The sequence below is a fragment of the Canis aureus genome, chromosome 9 (genome assembly GCF_053574225.1).
Source record: "Canis aureus isolate CA01 chromosome 9, VMU_Caureus_v.1.0, whole genome shotgun sequence".
NCBI lineage: Eukaryota > Metazoa > Chordata > Mammalia > Carnivora > Canidae > Canis > Canis aureus.
Window position 1 is genome coordinate 52,790,667 of NC_135619.1, and position 23,147 is coordinate 52,813,813.

Genomic DNA, 23,147 nt, shown 5'->3' on the forward strand with positions numbered 1-23,147 from the left:
CAGAGGAAGGGATCCCTTCTCACCCAGGTTGCATGTTTGCCATGGAGGCTGGTTGTCTCCACCCCACTTCTCCCTCACAGGGGTCAGAGGCTGTGAGGCTCCACGACCTCCAAGGTACCACAGGCTGCCGCCCCATTCCACCCAGGTGATGAGTGGAAGCCACGCGATAGAGTCTCTACCCCCTTGCCTACGGGGGTGAGGCTGGGCTAATGTTAGTCAATGATATGTGATGAGAGGCTTGCTTGGGACTTATGGGATAGTAAATTCTTCACTCTTACCAGAGAGCCACACAATGCTAGCGTGAGCACGAGGAAGCACACAGCTTCCTGGCAGGCATCATATACATTTTCTGAAACTTCTGTAGCATCTTACCATGAGCTGGTGGGCTAATAGAAGATAAATTTATTCTCTTACAGTTCTGAGGCCCGAAGTCTGAAATCAAGGTGTTGGCGGGGTTATGTTGTCTCCGAAGTTTCTAGAGAGGAGCCCTTCTTGCCTCTTCCAGCTTCTGGTGGCTCCAGGTGCTGCCCAGCTTGCAGCTGCATGACTCCAATCTCCGTCTCTGCCATCACATGATCTCCTCTTCTATGCTTATGTCTTCTCCTCTTCTGTCTATCATGAGGACAGTTGTCATTGGATATAGGGCCCACATGGCCCATCCAGGATGATCTCATCTCAAGATCCTTAACTTCATTACATCTGAAAAGAACTTCTTCCCAAATAAGATCATATTCACAGGTCCCAGGACAGGGATGTATCTTTTTGGGAACCATCACTCACCCCTTGCCATCTTGAGTGAAGCCAGCCTGAGGACAACACAACCCATGGGGGAGGGCAGACTCAGCAAGTGGCATAGAAACTAAGTCAGAGCCCTGATCATTCTGTGCCTGAAATTAACCCCATGTCTCTGATTTCTACATGTGAGATAAATTTCTCCATTGCTCAAGGCAGATTTTTCTGTGAATTTGCACTTCTCTTTCCAGCTTTGACCAATATGTGTGTCCTCAGCCCTTAAGGATCTTGCCAAAAACTTCCCTAGACTCAGATTTCTCCTGCCAGGTGGACCTTGGGTCTTCCAGTCTCAGGCAACTGCTACCTAACACACACTGTTTCCTGGGAATAATTCTGTCCTTTCTGTGTCTCTCAGTGCCTCCTCCCTCCACCAACCCTGTTTGTGTCACCCTGGTTAAATTATACATGCAGATTTAATTGATCAGTCATTAACCTCATCTTCAGGGAGACCATCAGTGTGATGGGGTACCCACTTCTGCTCCACTCACCCGGCCAGTGATGGCCAGGCCCGCCCCTTCGCCCCTCCAGTTTGTGATTCCCATTCATCACACCTCTGTTTATAGCCTTTCAGCCGAACTATAGCCCCATCCCGAGACGGTCCCTGTCCATGCCAATTTAAATTAATTTTGCCAGTCAGATTTCATGAGACACTGAATCAAAGGCTTTTCTAAAAATCAAAAAGCACTAAATCTTCAGGGGACCCTCTTCCCACTAATATTACAAATTAGTTAGAATAAAACAGCGTTATGGTTTCCCGGCATGACTTCTGCGTAAACCTGCCAGTTCAGTTTATAGCTCAGGCCTCTGTTGCCCTCCAGCCGCTTACTGGATTTTCTACTCATAAGATTTATCGTAAATTTTTAATCATAAAATTTGTTCTATGGCTTGCCTACAAACGGAACTTATGGCTTCCCTGGGGGGAAATTGCTGGAATCGGTTTTCTTCCTGTTTTTCAAGTCCGGTCCCACATTTTCCTCCTCTGTGCCGGCCCCCGCGGTTCACTCTTACTTCTGAAAGTAGACGTCAAGGGTCCCTCAAGTTCATTAGCTAATTCTGGCCAGACCTTTCGGTTTGCACGCCATAGGACCCCCTGATTTATGTATCTCCCTAGCATTTAATTTTTCTAAGTGACCCTTTACCTGTTTTTTATTATGACTTACTAATTGCACCCATTTCCTAACTTTATTTTTCTTATTAAAGACAGGTTTTAATAGGTAGTTCATTTCTTGGCCACTTAAGGACCCTGATTAATGTCACTCACCTCCTAGTCATTCAGGAATGGATCACCTTTCTTGCTAATATTTCTTTGTCTCTGACCTGACGGATCTGAGTTTGCACTTGAGAGGCAGGTGAATGCCTGGTTAAACCATTGGCTTCAGTTCAAATCCTGCCTCCCCCACATCCTGGTTGCATGATGTTACCTAAATTGCCAGTGCCTTGGTTTCCTCATCTAGAAGGCAGATGATAGAACCTACTGTAACACCCTGTGGTAGGACTCTGTGAGACAGTGCAAGTAGACTGGGTCCTGGCACGTAGCAAGTACTCAGGAGACATTTACTACGCTCAGTAAGCACTAGCTGTGCTCTTTTCCATCCAAGTGCTCTCAATTGATTATTTCCTGAGCAGCTCCTGTGTTTATAGCATTGCTCCAGGTCAAAGGGGACAGTCACAGGGCTGAGTACTATTATCTGGTCCCTGCCCCCACGGAACTCTCATCTTGGTGAAAGACAGCAAGCACACAACTGCCTATAATTCCAGGCAGAGTGAAAGAAATGCTAGAACAGATAAAAGCAAAGTGCTGGGGGACTCGGTGGAAAGAGTATTTCATTATCAGGAGAAGTTGGAGAGTAGGTCATGGAGAAGAAGGCTGAGCTTTCAAGGACAGGTGGGGTTTGGTTGCAGAAGAATGGGAAGAAGGGACACTGCAAGATGAGGGACTGGCCTGGGCAAAGGCTTGGAGGGGTGAGCATGGGTGGGGGTGCTGGGGAAATTTTCCAGCCTGGTGCGACCGGAGAACAGGGCACTTTGGGGACGGAGAGGCAGGGAGTCAGAGATGGTGCTGGAGGAGCAGCTGGAGTCAGATTTTTTTTTTTTTAACTCATGAGACTCATACAGAGAGAGGCAGGGACACAGGCAGAGGGAGAAGCAGGCTCCCTGGGGGGAGTCTCATGAGGGACTTGATCCCAGGACCGTGGGATCATGCCCTGAGCCAAAGGCAGATGCTCAACCACTGAGCCACCCAGGCGTCCCTGGAGTCAGACTGCTAAGGGTTCTAAAGTAGTAGTTTGAGCCCCACTCTGTACGGTGGTGGTTCTCAAAGTATGGTTTCTGCACCAGTAGCACCAGCATCATCCGGGGGCTTGTTAGTGATGCAACGCAAATACCCCCATCCTACTGAATCAGAATCCCTGGGGGTAGGGCCCAGCAACCAAGTTCTTCTAAGCCCACTCGGTGATTCTGCTGCATACTCCAGTTTAAGGACACTGCTGTTGGTAATAGTGGACTACTAGGACTGACCATTAAGGTGAGCCTATAAGGATGCATGATCCTCTGTGTTTATTGGGTACGGCATTTGGCTACCTATAACAGAAGCCAAAATGCAGTTGCTTGATCAGTTAAAGTTTTTATCTTCCTCTTGTAACAACAAGTCCAGAGGAAGATAGTCCAGGGCTAGTGCAGCACCAAGGACATCATCAAAACCCAGGCTCTAATTCTCTTGACATGTGACTTTCATCCTCATGGTTGTAAAATGGCTGCTGCACCTCCATATTTCTCTACCATGTTCCATGGAGAAAGAATGAGAGAAGAGCAAAGGCAGAAAGGCTTGTGCCAACTGACTCTGTTCCCATTTAGTCTTGCTGGGCGTCTTTCTGCATAGGGATTGTCTCCTTCAAAGCCCTATCCTGTAGATTATTTCTCATTACTTAGACTCTGGTCATCTGATCATTCTAGAAATCTGGGAAAATGAGTATTTCTAATGTGATGAGTTGTAGTCCTAAATAAAATCAGGGTGCTAGTGGCAGGGATGAAATGCGGACCAGGTACCAGGTGGAGAACTATTAGTGTCTTCCACACCCCATTCCAAGTGTGCTGCCTGGTGGAAATGAAAGGATGGTTGAAGGAGGTTTAATTATTTATTTATTTTTTTGAAGGAGGTTTAGTAGAGTGGTTAAAAACTAAGCCCCAAAGCTAGACAGTCTGAATTTGAATCTCTGCTCTGCCCAACTATGAAATCCTGAACAGTTATTTAATCTTTCTGTGTCTCAGTTTCTTTATCTATAAAATGGACATAGTAACAGTACCTATGCACAAAGGTTTGTAAGGATTAAACAAACCACCAACAAGTGAGGCTAATTTCCAGGGGACCCCTTCTCTTCTGAACCCTTCTACCACCACAGGACAGACTTGAGGCTGCCTTCCCCTCATCCTTTCCACTAGCCTCTTCCCTACTTGCAACATCATCATTCACTTTTCTCCCTTTCCCCGACCTTATGGGTCACAGTGGAGCCCCCAACATTCACGATTCCCCTTGACCAGTTTCCATTTTTAAAAAACCATGTCTTCTATCTAATGAGTTACAGCCCACCACCAGCCACAACCCTTGGTGCTTTATCAACAGAGGTGGAAACAAGTGTTAATCCCACTATTTTATAGATCAGGAATAGGCTGGAAGAGGTCATATAGCTAATCAGTGGTGGATGTCGGATTTGTACTAGGCTCCAAAGTCTTTCCAATTCGAGATTCTTTTCTCCATAGTATATTATCTCCTTACTCCCAGTACCTTAAATCTAAACCTTCAAGCTGAGAAGAATTTCAGACCAAAGTGACAAGTCTGAACTCTTGACACCATGGGAACACCCCTCCATCCTGTCACTGGGGAGCATCAATCTGAGATGAAGTCTAGGATCCTCTGACCTCTAAACCAAACCAGGGCTTTTCAACCTTGGCTGCACTCTAGAATCACCTGGGGAACGTAAGAAATTCTCAATGCCCAGACACATCCCACATCCTGGGGTAGGGTGACACAGGCACTAGTGTTTCTTAAAACTCTCCGGGTGGTGGGATGCCTGGGTGGCTCAGTGGCTGAGCATCTGCCTTCAGTTCAGGGTATGATCCTGGGTCCGGGGATCGAGTCCCGCATCGGGCTCCCTGCATGGAGCCTGCTTCTCCCTCTGCCTGTGTCTCTGCCTCTCTCTCTCTCTGGGTCTCTCATGAGTAAATAAATAAATTCTTAAAAAAAAACAAAAACAAAAACAAAAACCTCTCCAGATGGTGCCAGTGCACAGCCACAGTTGAAAACGATTAATCACAGTTAAACCTCGAATTGTGGGGCCCCACCCCAGTTTTCAATTCAGTAGGTCTGGGATGGGACCTGAGGATTACAGATCTGCTGAGTTTCCAGGTGCTGCTGGACCACACTCGGAGAACTGCCACCCTAGACAGCCTCACTCAAACCCTACCTAATCATGCAGACGCTCCCCGGCCCCTGAATACGCTGGGTCTCTCCCTTACTGTGGCCCCCTCCCGGGAGGGAGCTCTCCCCCCACAGCTCTGTGCAACCCAAATACCCAGGAAGAGAGGACTTTAATACACTGGGGATATGAAGAAATTCTGTCTTCCATAGACCGAGGTGGATCAGGAAATAAAAGGGCAGGGGGCAAAGCAGTGAATTAACAATATCTGTGTCATTTATTTAATATTTCCCTTCAGTAGTAAACGGTGATTTTCCTCCTGTGACCAGTGGCCTTGGCCTTATAGATGGAGTGGCTGAGGGAGACAGGCCACTTTGGAAAAACCCACTCTCCATCACTTCTGACCATGGGACTGTGCTATTACAGGGCTACAATAATGCTCTCTGTGAAGATTCAATTAAGTTGCATTTGGAAGTACCTATTCAATAAATGGTAGCCATAATAATTTTTATTATTATTACTACTACTACTATATTATTATTTTTGGCTTTGCTGTTGTTAATGCCCCCTGTGCAAAGATTCTCAGCAACAAATTATGCTTACACTTTAGTGTAGAGAAAGCGCCTCTCATCTGATTTGCAGGGGGGTTATTGGCTAACAACAGCAGCTCTATCAGGGAAGCTCAGGGTTAAATTCTGTTGTCTGTTGACAATCATCTTCGGCCTGAGTTTTCTGGAATAAGTCTCTCTCCCATTGTTTATACATGAGACACTCCTTTCTTTACTTTCCTCGGTCTCATTTATTATCCCTAGCTAATTTTGTCTCCCAACTGGCTTCTCAGATTCCCCAAAAAGAAGCTCTGCAATTTTCTGCTGTGTCTGCGTGGATGCCTCTTCAGTCATGTTCGATGGGCAGATGGATGTGAGAGGTCCAAATGAACACCGGTGATCTAAAACCCTATTGGGCAATGAGTGATTTAAAAGTGATAAATTATTAAATGCATAGAAAACATGAGGGGTCTGGGTCTTTGTCCGCCTCATCTGCGAGGTGGAATCAATTCTATTTTAACTAACTCAGGGCAAGAAAGGGAAAGTGGAAAGAACACAGGTAGTTCTGAGTTCGAATTCCAGATCTATGAGCTCCTTCCTTCCTCTCCTTTTTACTGGGCAGGTTCTTCTACTCGCTAAGCCTGGAGGTTCTTAGGTGTAAGATGAATTAATGATGCCCCTGAGAGATCAAAGGATAGGACATGCACGGACACACTAGCATAGTGCCTTTTCCCTTGGATGTTTAGTTAACTACGGTGTTTTCTCTTGACTTCACCCTGCCTTGCAAGGACTCCCATCCAGCAACACTGTGGCGTCTGCAGAGCCAGGCCTGGCGGGGAGGCAGACAGACACCAGAGCGCAGCATTTAAGGAAGCCTTCCCTCTCGGGTTTGTGCAAGAGCAGGGTCAGCCCCTGAGAGTGGTTGCCTCTTTAAATGTCGTTCACTGGATCCTTGGATGGCACCACCCTGGTGCCCACCCTGGACTTCTGGGTGACTTTTGATATCTCCATACCTCATATACAATTGTATTGAAATGACCATGATGAAACCAGCTTGGAGTCCACTTTTGGGGTCCTCAAGCCTGTAGGAATCTGTGGTTTTCAAAGCCAATCAAAAAAGATGGCAGGGCCGCTGGGTGGCTCAGATGGTTAAGTGTCTGCTTTGGGCTCAGGTCATGATCTCAAGATCTTGGGATTGAGCCCCACATCAGGCTCCCGGCTCAGCGGGGAGTCTGCCTCTCCCTCTGTCTCTCCCTGCTCATGCACTCTCTCTCTCTGTTTCAAATGAATAATAATAATAATAAAAAAAAGATGGGAAAGCGGGGCTGCAAGGCCAGCACACAGAAGCCCATGGGGGAGCGGGGCTAGGTCCCGCTCCCATGCAGCTGCTATAGGGGGCAAGCCACTCCTCCTTACCTCACCTGACCAGAGCTGGGCACCTTTCAGAATCCATCTTATACTGAGTTTGTCAAGTATGGGTCTTTTCTGACCTCCATAAGGTAGGAAGGACAGCTAGGGTTCTCCCAGCTTAAGCAATTAGGATATGGAGAAAGAAGTGATTTTCCTAAGGTCACAAAGCAAATTAGGCTTGAAGTACAGCTAGACTAGTATTTGTAAAGGCAGGGGCAGAGGCCCCCAGGGGGACTTTTCTGACTCCAGGTTTCTGGACCTGTGCCATGCCTCCTGACTCAGGCTCTGGTGGGCCTGGAATGGGCAGTGACATTCTCGGAGGTCCCAGCTGTTCTGACTTCTGTCCCCTTTCGGTGATCAGGGCACATACCTGAGTGAACAGGGGAGAGTGAAGCTTTAACATGTGGCCTGCGTACAGGTGCTGCTTGATGTAGCTCTACTCGTTGGTTAGTAGCTAAGCATTTATTTCCACTGGTACGGGGGGAAATAGACCTATCACCTCAAATACACGAGTTCATGTATTTTTGCTCAGGTCAAAGGTAAGTCTCAAAATCAATTGACAGTTGGTTTTAAGAACACATGGTCCATGTGGCAAAGAACGTGAACATGCCACAGTTGTACTGAAGTCTGGGGATCGCAGCGCTGGGGACTTCTGTCAGGAGCAGAAGCTGAGCCAGTAGGCAGAGCTGCTTCGAAGGGATTTCAGAGCCCTGCAGAGCCCTGCAGAGACCTCTGTGCTCTCACATAGCCAGCAGCCCACACAGATCACCATAAACATTTACAGTGACCACTGTCATCATGGCAGGTGCCGGGGTGGGAATGGGGTGGGGCGGGGGTGGGGGTGTGTAATGCTGTTCTCGTAGGGACAATCAATAGCCCTTTCCAACAGGTTGTCAGAACTGTGGCCTCAAACTCCATCCGGGTCTGCAGACCAAGAACCAGGCCAGGGCTGAATGCCACATATCCCTCTCCTACACCTTTCCCAAGCCTCTCAAGGGCCACTGCTCCCCAGGGTGGCTTTCCGTCCCTTCCCAAGGGACAAGTGCAGATGGCCAGGTGGGCAGGAGCCCCGGGGAGGAGGAGAGGCCCTATGCAGGTAAGAGATGGCTGAGGACAGGGAGAGAAGGAAGGGGGGGAGGGGAGAGACCAGAGGAGAAAGAAGAAAGAAAACGTGGGGGAAGAGAAGGCATTTGTAAAATTAAAAGGCAAGGCCCCATCAGATGGTGTTGGGCAAGGAATGCGTGTTACAGGCAGGAGTAATTGGTAATCGGAGCTGATGTGAAGAAGGGATGATTTATGGGAGCATGCAGACAGGGGTGGAATAATTTTTGGAGCAGAACGGGGAACTTACTGAACGTCTGAAACTCAGCTACTTATCCACTCGTTCTTGTGATGAATTAGCTCTTGTTTAAAGCAACCGCGGCTCCATTTTTCATTCTGATTACTACACTTGATATCTTTCTCTCCCTCTGTTTCCCTCTGACCACTGCCCCCTTACCAGGCTCTGGGTGCAGAGGCATTGGGTTTGCAGGAACTCCTCACCCCTCCTCACACCCCCCTCCCCCCAGAGCAACATTAACTCTAAATAGCCAAGTCCAAAGCCCAGCGGCTTGAAATATTGCTAAGATCAGGAACGTGCAGAATTAGTGAAGACTACAGATGCAAGACCTGCCGGGCTTAAGCATCCGGAATGGTTGCGATTCGATTAGTTTGCCAATCTGATGAGGGGACTCCCTCTCCAAGCCTGCCTCTGCATTCTTAAAGATGGGGAGTAGGGGACATGCTTCCTACTGGGTTGTAGCACTCCTTTTGGAGATGGAAAGACATTTGAGGACCCTGGCAAGCCCTGATGAGAGGTAAATTCAAGATAAATGATACCCTATATCATGCACCCCACCCCTTAGCAGCATTTTTTTAAAAAAATCAATTTTGAATTTACATGATGCAGAGAGGGAGCCATACGTAGTAGCTCCAGCAGCATCACGTCCTTTTATTATCTTTTATTTTTTTGTTGTTGATTTCAACTACAGCCCTTAAAAATTCAAGCTCCAGTGCAGTCTGGTCTTAACGCAAATTTCCATTAAAAAAAAACAGTCTGACAAAAAAAGTGATCAATACAAGTTAAATATTTATAACAGTTACTTGTGAAAATAACAAAGGGAAAATATTTATCTGATGCTCGGGAAAGACCTCTGAGATGCTCTGGATATCTTCTCCTTCCTTAAGTCTCAACTTGAAACCAAGAAGCCCTCCAAGCCCCAGCCAAAGGTCTTAGTTTGCTGAGCAATGAAGCAGTGAAGCAATGAAGCAATGAAGCTCCCCCTCAACCCCAACCCTTACCCCCCAGCTCACCACTCCTTGTAGCTGCCACTTATCCCTCCAACATCTTCTCCTGTGGTAACTAGGACACATGCCCCCTTTCATCACTGGGCCTTGCTGCTCCCAAATCTCTGCCTTTGGCCTGTTGACCTGTTTTCTCTTGGTTCTAACTCAAGCCCGTTGGGATCATTCCTGCCTCAACAAACCCCTGGCTCCACCAGCTTCTATTCCAAAGTGTCCTCAACACACTGGCCTCATGGCAGCTGCGGCTGCCTTCATGAATTTCTTGAATCCTGACCTACCTGGGCCCTCTGGTTCCTATACACTCTTTACCTCCGGCTGCTCTTTTGGCTCCTGACTCTGGCTTCCGTCCTTCAAACCAGCTCCCAGGAGCTCCCAGGGGCTCCAGGCAATGCCTATTGGTTAGTTTGGCAACATTTTGCTCATATCCCAACCCCAGCTCTCCTAGTTCTGAGTTCTTTCTCTGCCCTTATGATCCCCCTCAGCTGCAGAGGGACAGGGGAGAGGAAGGGAGAGCCCTTCCTAGTGAACAAGTGGCACAGTAGAGAAAAGCTCTGGATTTGGAATTAGGGTACTCAGAATCCAGTCCCTGCACTGCCAGATTCTAGGCAATGGGTTTCCCTCTCTGGAGAGTAAGGAAGTAAAGTCTCCTTGTGTAAGAGATGGAGTGGCTAGTCATGAAGATCCTTTCCAGGGTAGCGGTTAAGAGCATGTGGTCTAGAATGAGACTCAGGATCCAACCCCATTTCTGCCTCTCACTGTTGATCCTTCTGAGCCTCTGTAACTAACTTCCTGGGTTTTTATGAAGAGTTAAATGAGAGACTGAACACAAAATGCTTATCACAGTGCCTGGCACATAGTGTATACTCGGTGTTAGCTGCTATTCTAATCATGATGACGATGATTGATTATCACTCTATCGCTGAGCTAATCTTAGAAGGTGTTTCTTTTCATTTCACTTTACACAATCTTCTTTTTAGAGCAGCATCTCAGCCTTTATTTTGCCTTGTCACACTTGTGAAATAAGACCCACTCTCAGCAGTATGCAGCAATGGCTCTCAGTTTGGCCAGTGGGGTATATCGCCTTGGGGAAGAGGAGGAAACAGCTCACGACAGTGGTTGGGGATCACCGTTTCAGATTCATGTTTCCTTACTAAGAAAACACCCATTGAGAAGGAGCTGGTTCAGCCTGACAACTAAATCCCCAAAGAAGCCAGACAGGTGGCGGCACTCATCCACCGTTGGGAGCCAGGCATCCTTCCTGGACTTTGGGAAGCATGGCTGGGTACCCGGGTGGGGCTGGTCCTGGTTGGCAAGGAATGGAATTGGGAGGCTGGATGGACAGCCAGCAAGGCTGAAGTCAAAAAGGAGAAGCAGTCAGATGGTCCTACCCAAGTTCAAGAGGGTGGGCTGGGGACCCAGAGAGACGGGAGAGGTGCCAGCCAGGCTTGTAGAGCATGACTACAGTGACATACCTCTCCCCAGGCCGCTTTCAGGACCCACCTGGCCTCTGCATTGAGCCACCCCCCAGGTTGAGTGGAAAGCTGGGCCCAGAGGGACTGGGGTGAACTTCTGGGGTGAACTTCTCCTCCTGGGGTGAACTTCTCCTCTTCCTCCTACTGGTAGGTAGGTACCATGGAGGTCTGGCCAACAGGCAGAAGTTCCGGAAAGAAGACGCTCACTCTGGCTTCACCTGGCAGCTATAGGGACTTCAGTGCCTGGCTTACACCCAACAACAATGGCCAATTTCCTTTTTTGCTGGAGGTCATCTTGCCTGCCTGGGGCTCTGAGATGGCCTCTACCCTGAGCTGAGCTGGCAGCCTTTGTCTCCTAGAAAGCAGGGCTGACTATACCTCGGGCCCAGTGAGACTCAGCCAGCCTATGCCGGTCCACTTGGGCATGGGCGTTGGCCTCTTGGCCACCCACTCATCCATTGCAAGGATAGTTAGCGAGCACTGACTGTGTGCCACACACCTGATGAAGCTGACACACCCAGGACTGGAAGGTCAGTGAGCCAGCCTATCCTTGGGGACACAGTCATCCCGGGCACTTGCTTTTCCCGCTCTGGGGAACAGTAGGCCAATTCCAGCAGATGTGAACAGCTGGAGAACAGGAACTAAGTCTGTTATGTTCCTTCCCATCTAGTCCGCGCTTAATGCAGTGCTCGGAAAACAAACGCACTTGGCAAACAGCTCTAGAAGGAAGGCTTTATCCAAAAGGGAATGTGGGTGGATGACCCCTGAGCACCCCAAACCAAATGGCCCATATTGGCAGCTGTGGCTCCACATGGCACAGCGGCCACCACGTATGTCCACCCACAACCTCACACACACACACACCCACGAGGCCCCACAGGGGTCCCTAGCCAGGCCTGATGTGACCCTTTATCACAGTGACCCCGAGAGGTCAGCATTGCTATTACGCTCCCACTACAGCTGAGGACACAGAGACTCGGAAAGTTTAAATGACTGGCCTACGGTCAAACCAGATGCCAACGGCTGTCTTTTCCTCGGACTGTTAGTACCAAGGACCCTATGTGTGTGGAGGTTGGAAAAGGGGAAGGAGTGGCAGGAGCAGATATGACCGGTTTGGGAACTCTGCAGCAGGTAGCATGGCCTCTGGGCACATGCTTCTGGTGTGTGTGTTTTGGGAAGGGGCTGCGGGTGAAGACCTCCAAGCCTCTTGTCCCTTCACAGAGCAAACACCCAGCAACTTTGACTGGTTGCCCACTGTCAGAATGGGTGGGGGGTGCCCAGGGGAGCCGGGCACTGGCTGTTCCAATTTCCTTCCAGGTGACGAGGGCAGGACAGGAACGGGGCCTAGAGTCAGGTTTACCAGGTGGGACCAAGGTGGGTCACTAACCAAGCTTCCCTCTTCCCCAGGAGCCCCTGCCCCTTTTAAGCTGAAGTGCATGTCTCTAGTTAATAATGAACTTGTCACAAGCCCACCAATACCCCCTGGAGGGAGAGACAGAGGGAGACAGAGGAGAGGTGGGGGAGGCACCGGGGTCTGGCCCGCACCCCTGCCCGCACCCCTGCTGGCCGCAGTCCCATGCTCACCTGGCCCATAATAAATAAGATGAAAGGCACTCCTGATAAATGCCCGTGTCAGGGAAAGATTTTACCTTCACTCAGAAACAATGTAATATCTCGGCTATTACCCAAAATAATTTATCAATGTGTAATAGCTTTGTGCAGACCTCAGATAGGAGGGGAGCTGCGCTATCAGAGATGGATGTAGCCTACCTTCGGCTTTTAATTTTTAATGTTCGCAGCCAGCTTTGCATTAAAGGCCAGGTGTCATATAAAGACTTAATGTAAGAGGGGAGTTCATGAATTCTAATCAAGGGAGGAGCGCTCCCCGGCTGGCTGCTGTCACCTCCTGACGGTCCTTATTGATCTTTTGTTTTCTTCCCTCCTGTTTCTGGGCTCTTCTGCTTCCTCTCCACCCCCACCTCAGCCTCACCCTCCACCCCATCCCACCGCACCTTCCAGCCCAGCCCAACCCTCTCCTGCCCCACCCAGTGCTCTCCCCTTCCCAAAGTAACTCCTTTTCTTCCCACCAGAAGAGGGAGGGTCTCTCCCTGGCTGGGCCTGGATGCCACATGAGGCTCTGTGACATCTGGCCTAGACGCCCAAATTCGAGACAGCGGAATAGCAGGACTCTTTTTCTAGTTCTTTCATTCGGTCATTCCATTTCTGTTTATGTCATTTCATATTCATCGATTCATCCAGAAAGCATTTTTGAATACTCACAAAAGGCCCAGCCCTGGGCTTGGTCGGTCCTGTGGACAGTGTGAGAGACAAGCATGGAGTTTATAGTGGCAAAAACCTACTCATACAAACAGGGCAAAAACTCAGGCAGACATACACGTGTAAACATGACTTGAGACAGGTGAAATTTCAAAGAGAAGCCTTCTCTGACGAACTTCTAAAATTCGTGCAGCTGGGGACACCTGGGTGGCCCAGTGGTTCAGTATCTGCCTTCGGCTCAGGGCATGATTCCGGGGTCCTGGGATCGAGTCCCGCATCAGGCTCCCCATGGGGAGCCTGCTTCTCCCTCTGCCTATGTCTCTGCCTCTCTCTGTGTGTCTCTCATGAACAAATAAATAAAAAATCTTAAAAAAAAAAAAAGGACCCACTTCGAAAGTCAGGCTCCTCCTTGAAGCCCTCAGGCACAGTGGGTCCCTCCCTCTCCTGTGCTCTCAAAGAATTTTAGCCCACCTTTGTCACAAGGCAGTTGAATTGCTAATTAGTTGCTAGTGGGTCCACCTGCCTTATTAGATCTTGAGGCCCGGAAGGTGGACTCTGTGTCTAACTCATCTCTTTAATGCTAAACACTTTGAATGTAAATGAACAAATGAATGAATGAATGAGTGCTCAGGGAATTCCCACAGATAGCTCCCAAAGCTGATGTAAACGTTTAAGCCGGTCTCATCAGAATCACTTTTGCAATTTAACAAAACTACCCAGATTCCAGGACCCCACCCCCACCCTTGCTTAGAAAGCCCCCCGGGGGATTCTGATAGCGACCTGGTAGGACCCAACCCCCTAACCTGAGTTTTCATTAGATTCCCCTTGGGCGCTCCTTCTGGGCACATATTCTTTTTTTTTTTTTTTTTTTTTCTGGGCACATATTCTTGGGCCTCACCCTGAACCTACTGGGCGGGACTCCCTGGGGAGAGCCTGTGCGTAACAAGTACCCCAACTAGTGGAGGAGTCATTTTGGAAACACCCTCAGTGCTCTGGCCTATCCTCCTCAAGGGATGCCAAGGTGGGGTGAGGACCCCTCCTCCAATCCTGTTCAAACAGGGAGTCCCTCCAGAAGTCCCCAGGAATTGTCAGGGCCCAAAGACACATTAGTGATCATTCTATTCCCGGGTTTCCAATCTTGACACTACTGATATTTTGGCTCTGATCATTCTCTGTTTGGGGGCTGTCCTGCGTATATTATAGGATGTTCAGCAGCACCCTTGGTTTCTACCCCCCGGGTGCCTGCAGCTGCCTCTCTCTCGCCCAGCTATGACAACCAAAAATGTCTCTAGACGTTGCCAAATGTTCCCTGAGGGACAGAATCACCCCTGGTTAGAACGGATTCCAGCCCTGCCTGGGGCTCAGAAAGGCTAAATTCTTTGTCCAAGGGAAGTTACACAGCTAAGATCTCAGGAAATAATTGTGGGGCAGGCAAGTTTTAGCTTTGCTTCAGGTTCTTTTTGGCAGGCCCTGAAAATCAGGTTGACAAAAGACCAGTCAAGAGGAGAAAAGCACACAGAGTTATTAATGCACATTTTACATGACGTGGGAGCTGTCACAAGGGATGAAGGCCCAAAGAAATGACAAAACCTACTTGCTTTTATATTAGTTGAACAACGAGAGGCGATTGCAGAAAAGTGACTTAACTATGTGAGCAGGCTAATGAAAGCTAAGAGTTATTTCAACAAGGACTGTTTGGATAGAATTCTCTCTCTGTCTCAACTTCTTGTCCTTGATGATAAGAATGTTATTTTCCTTTCCTGCTGGTATAGGAAAGACATGTTTCTTTTTTTTTTTTTTTTAAGATTTTATTTATTTATTCATGAGAGACACACAGAGAGAGGCAGAGACATAGGAAGAGGGAAAAGCAGGCTCCATGCAGGGAGCCCGATGTGGGACTCCTGGGATCACGCCCTGAGCTGAAGACAGACGCTCAACTGCTGAGCCACCCAGGTGTCCTGAAAGACATCTTTCATACAGGAAAACATCTCCTGCTTTTAAGAAAAAGAGGACAAGTTAGAATGTTTTTCTTGTATTTGTTGTTTTCCAAGTGGCTTTAATTCAAAATAGCCAATGTGCCAGAGTGGCATATTTTTGGAGTACTATGTTCTGAACTACTTCATAATCAAAAGTCAAGATGACCTATGAACAGCTGAGATGCATCACAATATTGTTTACAATAGCAAAACACGGGAAGCAGCCAAAGTGAATAAAAACACAAGAATAATTTTTCAAAACAGCACCTTGTACGATGGAATATTAGGCAACCTGGAAGATAGTGATATTGAAAATTAACTAATGGCACAGAAAAATCATTCAGGGTCTAATGAGAAAAATCAGTCTCCATAGTGAAATGAAGAGCATGATCTCAATACGGTCTTAAAAGTGAAAATAGCCGTAACTTTTTGCTATTTTCCAGTGGAAACATATTTAATTTATTTTCCCTGATAAAACATTACTATAGGAAAAAGTAAAAATGATACAAACAGTGGTGCCCAGCTGGCTCAGTTGGTAAAGCATGTGACTTGATCTCAGTTTTAATTTAAAAGACTTGCACACATGGGGCGCCTACGTGGCTCAGTCAGTTAAGCATCTGACTTTGGCTCAGGTCATGATGTCAGGGTCCTGGGATGGGGCTCCGAACTCTGCTCTTCCCTCTCCCTCCACCCACTCATACATTCTCTCTCTCTTTCTTTCCCTCTCTCTCAAATAAATAAATAAATAAATAATATCTTAAAACAACAGTGAAAGCTTCCCTTATGCCTCCTATTCCCCAATCATACGGCCAAGCAAAGGTGTAAGGGCTCCCCAGTCAGAGAAAGAATTAACAGAGGTTATGCTGACAGTTTTTAAGTACACATTTAATCCTAGTTTAGGATGGGAACAACTGGTACTTACAGAACAAAATTACCCATTTCTATTCTGAAATAAAACATTTATTGAAAAGAAGGGTTTTTTAGTTTTCTTTTGCAAAATATTTATATTAAAATATAATTATATAATATATAATATCATATATATTATATATTATAATTAATATAAATATGTTAAAAATATTTGAAACATACAGAAAATTATAGAAAACATAAACAAATTCTTATGCATCTTAAATCCCTTGCTTTAGAACTTTTAAGTTTTTAAGAAATTTTATAACATTACAGACATATTAGAAGACTCGCTCTCTTACCTTTTCTTCTCTTACTTGTATTCAGAGAAATCTCTGTCTAGAAGGTGAAGTAAATCATCTCCATGCATTTGTTTTTAAGTAGGCTCCATGCCCTATGTAGGGCTCGAACTCATGACCCTGAGATCAAGAATCACATGCTCTACCACCTGAGCCATCAGGTATGCTTCCCCATGCTTTGTTTTTTTTTTTTTTTTTTTTTTTTTTTGAGAGAGGGACAGAGAGCACATTTGCATGGTGGGGGCAGAGGGAAAGGGAGAAAGAATCTTAATCAGGTTCCACACCTAGCATGGAGCCCCACAGGGGGCTTGATCTCATGACCCTGAGATCACAACCTGAACCAAAATCAAGAGTTGGCTGCTTAACCAACTGAGCCACCCAGGAGCCCCACCATGCATATTTTTAATACATTTACTATATATGTCCCCATTAATAATTTTGTCTTGCAATTAAAAATTATATAAATAATATCAAATTGCTTTGATAGTCCCTTGCAACTTGCTTTTTTAACCTTGTGATTTTTTTTTTAACCTGCCCATGTTTATATATACAGATTTAATTCACTCATTTCAGCTGCTCATTCACATGCTATTATATCACTGGACCACAGTCTATTTATCCATTCTCCTACTGGGAGACAGGTTCTTTCTAGTTTTTCCACTATTTTATGCAATGCCACGTGAACTTCCTTATACACTTTTTCTTGTACTAGTAGAAGAGATTGATTTCTAAGGTAGCACTTCTCAAACTTTTTAATCTCAGAACACCTTAATATTCTTAAAAATTAAAAAAAATATATTCGTAAAAATTACTGAGGACCCCAATGACCTTCTGTTTAAGGGGGTTGTATCTATCAACAGGTATCATAGTTACCATTTTATAAATTAAAACAGAATTTTTAAAATAATTATTTATTCATCAATTTAAGACAATGATAACAAACCCATTGCTTGTTAAAACAAATAACATATTTTTATGAAAAATAACTGTTTTCCAGGATATATATGGTAAGATGAATAATGTTTTTCATTTTTACAAATCTCTTTGGCATCTTTTGTACTACATTGATTTGGTAGAAATCTATGAGGAAAACTTGTCCTCTTATAAACACATAATTGGAAAGGGGTAGTACTGCTCCAATAATTATAGATATCCTCTGATAATGCACCAAAATTCAACCAGTGATAATTTCTTAAAGATCAGCTGCAATGTGAAATCTCAAACTCTATCAGTGAACTTTTTTTGCATTCTTACATTAAGATGCATTGATCTATCTTGCATTTTGAATGGATTTTTAACTCATAATTTTTGTATCATACATGAATCATTTGGAAAATATTGATTCACTAGGCCCTATACATCTTACAGATGTTAGCACACTTCAGTAGACAATATCACAAATTATCATTCATTGATATCACCTCTGATCTTCGAAAAGCCTGAGTAGTGGGAAGTTGTCCCACTCACAGTAGCAGACATGAGTGTCCTAACATTTCAAAGTTCAAATGTTATTAGTGGCAACAAATATCATTACTTGTTTCTCCTCGACGTGACAGGCTCACTTCAGTTCTGGGAAAATATCTGTTAAATATCCCCAAACCCAAAGAATTGTAGTTTGTCGGTCAGCTGTTCTTTCAAGGAAGAATAGTGTTCTGCGGAAAAAGTAGCCTGTTCATCTTTCAACTCAGTCACACACATGCTTTCCTTGGGGACACACTTTCTATGGTTGTGCTTGAGCATTCAGCAGGAGGACTTTATGTGCAATTCCCATTTCATCACATGGACTATTATAAAGACAGGGACTGGGTCAAGATTTTTAAAAATTAAGAATTGTACTGCTCCATTAAGAGTATTCTTTAAGAAAACTCTTTTTCTCCCCACAAAGTGCATGGCAATGTGGAATACAAGGACGGCTGGTACAGTTTAAAACTCCTGCCTCAGGCAGCCAGGGTGGCTTAGCAGTTTAGCGCCGCCTTCAGCCCAGGGCCTGATCCTGGGGACCTGGGATCAAGTCCCACGTCAGGCTCCCTGCATGGAGCCTGTTTCTCCCTCTGCCCGTGTCTCTGCCTCTCTCTCTCTCTCTGTGTCTCTCGTGAATAAATAAATAAAATCTTAAAAAAAAAAACAAAACTCCTGCCTCAAAAAAATAAAAAATAAAATAATGAAACTCCTGCTTCGATCTGCGCTAATGTACCAGCAGTTTTATCCACCATTGCTTTTAAACTACCAGTGCCAATGTCAACACGGCAGAAAAGAGAAATAGCATCTTAGTGTTATTCTGAAAATACTTTTGACCTTGTAGATCCCCTGGAAGCACCTCCAGGATCCCCAGGAGTCTGGGATCCCACTTTGAGAACTGCTGCTCTGGGGCGTTTAACCACAAGACAAATTGCCGAGTGGTCGGGTGGGCACATTTTACCTTTACTAGTCACTCCCAAATCGCTCCTCAGAGCGTCTATTAACTTTAATCCCACCAGTAACATACAAGCATTCTCAACTCTCCACATCCTGGCCATCACTTGTAATCCAACGTATGTTTTGCCAGTCCAATGGGTATGAAATAGTGCCTTGTCACTGTATTAATCAGGGCATGGAATTTCAAACATATTTGGAATGGTCTTTCAAATCAGTTTTCTAATCACTCGTAGTTAGATAGTGTTTATTGCACTCACTAATAATCGAGGTAGTTTACAAAGATACGGATATAAAATATAAAGTCTCTTTCAACATATGTCTAAGAGGGCTTTTTCCCTAGCTTTCATGTTGGCAAAACATTTTCCACTTCTCTTCAATTTCCTTTTGCAATTTTCCAAATGAGAGAGCTTCTGGGGAATGCCATTCTAGGGTTTTTAATCATTTATTCCCTGTAAACACTGCCAACCCATATGTGATTTGGTTACAGAATTGCAGTTGATTACACTGCAGATTTGAGCCTGCTGGTCTCAGGGCTGGCGATGCTGCCTAGAGCAGCTCCATGCACCTTGTGTGCATTCGTTGTCGAAATGCTCCACGCAGATTTGTAGAGCCTGGTAAGACAGTCGGTGCTGGACTTTGTGGGCAAGAGTTGATCAGTCTCCAGCATAGCAACTTTCAAGAGCCTTTCCAGGGTGAGTTTGACTGTGTGTGATTTTCACTTTACATATTGACTACACAAGCTGTCCCTCATGTAAGATGCAAGGCTGTTGTAAGTAGTTGTATGTGGGAGCCCAAATCCATAGGCATCAAAGTCCTCATTTATTTCAACAATGTTTAGCTCTTCTTATTGGTTTGGATTCTCAACATCTGTTCATCTAGACCAGGGGTTGGGAAACATTTTTTTTAAAGATTTTATTTATTTATTCATGAGACACAGAGAGAGAGAGAGAGAGGCAGAGACACAGGCAGAGGGAGAAGCAGGCTCCATGCAGGGAGCCCGATGTGGGACTTGATCCCAGGTCTCCAGGATCACGCCCTGGGCTGAAGGTGGTGCTAAACCACTGAGCCACCCAGGCTGCCCTGGGAAACATTTTTTGTAGAAACCCAGATAGTAAATATTTTAGGCTTTCTGGGCCACCCAGTCTATTGTAATTACTCTACTCTGTGGAGGAGGGTGAAAGTGGCCACAGATAATAGATAAACTAACAAGTATGGCTGTGTTGCAATAAAGCTTTATTTACAAAAACAGGAGATGGTTGTAGTTTGCCAACCTTTGGTCTAGATTGGTTTTTCATCTGGTTCTCTGGAGGAAGACTTTGCTAATCTTTCAGTATCTATTCCTGCAGTATGATGGTCTGTAGTTTCATATCACTGTGTGTGTGTGTGTGTGTGTGTGTGTGTGTGTGTTTGAATCTTTAATGAAAAAACACAAGAAATCAAAAATGAAAATAATGTAGACAATAAATAAGATATAATTATTACTATATATTATTAAACCACAAATACTGTGAGAGAGCTTAATACAACACATGCCATCTGGACCACTGTGACAATGACATATGCATGGCAATTGTTCTTTTGAGGCCCTCTACTGCTCTTCAGATAAGTGAACTCAAATAGGGCTTGGAAGCCTACTTGGAAAAAAAGCTGATTCTGTCTCTGCAACAGGGAAAGTACAAGAGGGTCCCAAAACATCTGGTTGTGCCAGATAGTAATGTATGCTCGAAGAATAATGGAGACACAAAAACCATCTTGAAGGGGTTGCCAAATCTGGGGTAATTAGATCATCAGAATTAATATTAATGGTAATGAATTATAGCTTCATGAATAAAATACTGATTTAAATAGATAAACAAGAAAATGAGAAAGTAGGAAAAGGTTTTCCTGTAGTAGAATGCCAAGTAATAAACACAGAACGGGTGATGGAGTTGGGAAATCATCAATGGATGCTAAAACCCCACTGGTCAAAGTTTGAGGAGGAGCAGGATATCTTCATCACCTCGAAGCATCTTCCCATAAATTATTGATTCACCCCAGAGGGAATCATAGTGACTTTACAATGGAGTCACCTGGTAGACGTCCCCTTATCAAATGATCACAGTTAATTTCACTAGTATTGGGGCAAATCCACATCCAGTGAGAGGAACGCAGTATCACTTCTGTGAAATCCCTGTCCAAATGCAGCCACAACTAACCATGAAAAAGAACACCAGACAAACCCAAAATGAAGCACTACAAAACAACTGGCCTGCTCTCTTAAAAAAATAATATCAAGATCAAGAAATGCAAGGAAAAGCTGAAGAAGTGTTCCAGATCAGAGGAGAGGGAAAGAAACATGACAGTTGAATGCACTATGTAATCCTGATCCTGGGTCCTGGAAAAAGAAGGAAGGATAGCTAGAAAGGTACTAATGGGACCACGGATGAAATGTGAATATGAACTGGGAATTAGAGACTGGTGCCATATTGATGTTAAATGAATTGATAATTATGATATTATTGGATTTTAATTATTATACTAAGGTTATTTAAGAAAATATCTTTGTTCTTAGGTAAAAAAAAAGCCAGTACAGTATTTAGAATTAAAAAAAAAAAAACAGTTCTGATAACAGGAAATACCTCATAAGCTAAAGTTGGGCTTTAAATTCAAGTTCTTCAGAGGACTGAATTCTCAGGTAAGTCTATCTGGGGATGTGGGGGGTGTTTTCTGGGTAATATCATGCCTTGGATTAATAGACCTCACAGATTTTATTGACTATTTGTTATAATTTCTATATATTTTATAATCAGAAAAAAATGAACTTTTTTAAAGCTTAGGAGGGTATTCCAGGTAGAAGGGGCGGGGAAATGAGCAAACTTATAGAGGTGAGATATGCAAGTGGTTTAAAGTTTAAAACATACCAAGGTTGGGGCACCTGGGGGCGGCCTCAGTGGTTGAGCGTCTGCCTTTGGCACAGGACATTAACCCCGGGGTCCTGGGATTGAGTCCCGTATTGGGTTCCCTGCATGGAGCCTTCTTCTCCCTCTGCCTATGTCTCTGCCTCTCTCTCTCTCTCTGTCTCTCACGAATAAATAAATAAATAAAAATATAAAAAAATAAAACATATCAAGGTTGTAGCGAATAAGTAGCAGAAAAATAAGACTGAGTAAATGCTGTAGTAAGGAGTGTTAATGTTGTTCAAGGGCAAAGGAAAGCGATTGAGAGCTACTGAGCAGGAAAAAAATATACAGCTGAACTTTGGGACAATGACTCTGGTTGCATGTTCAGGTTGGATTAGAAGCTGCAGTACCTGGATTTGGAGAGATTTTTGCAAAAGTAGAGTGCCAACACACGTATTTTATAAATCTAGAACCAGGAAAATAGGAAGTGATGGACATGGAATCATCTGCCTTGAGCTGCTCTTTGAGGCTGTGGGAGCAAAGTGCCCTTATGTTATGGACTGAACATTTATACACACCCCCACCCCGAATTCAAATGTTGAAGCCCAAATCCTCAAAGCAATGGTGTGTGCAGGTGGAGCCTTGGGGAGGTAACTAGGGTTAGATGCAGTCATGAAAGTACAGCCCCTAGGATGGGATTAGTGTCCTTATAAGAAGAGGACGAGCCCTCCCTCTCTGCACTTGTGGGGACATAGCAAGACGGTGGCCATCTGCAAACCAGATGGAGAACCCTTACCAGATGCCAAATCTGCTGGCACCTCGATTCTGGACTTCCGGCCTCTAGAACTGTGAGAAATGAGTGTTCATTGTTGAAGCCTCTGGTTTATGGTGCTTTGTTACAGCAGCCCCGGAAGATTGAGAAACTCCTCAAGGGGAAGAAGTAGAGGTGGTTGGGAAATAAACAAGAACTTTGGTAAGTACCTGAATCTAGGGGGCAGAAGGAGCAGGAAGAGCCAAGGAAGGAGACAAGGTCACAGAGACCTGTGGGGAGAAGCGTCACAAAGGATGAGCAGGAAGCGGCCAGCAGGTGTAAGTGCCACTGGGAGGCTGGGTCTGGCTTTGGATGTGGTAGTTGTGTTCTGACTGATGCTGTTGCATCCTGTTCAGTGGAGCAGGAGAGGGGAAGCCAGACTGGAAGGAGGAAATCCAGGGCATGGGTGAAGGCTACGGAAGATGCTTGAAGAAGTTTGGTGGTAGTATGAAAGAGGGAGGTGAGAAAGTAAAACAAGGACAATGGGGCTGAAGGATATTTTAATTCCCTTTTGGGGCTCAAGAAGCCCCCTTCCTCGCTGCTCTGTAAGACTCTCAGAGGGCAGGCACGTCGCCCTGGGTCAGTGCGACCCCCGGGTAGGCAT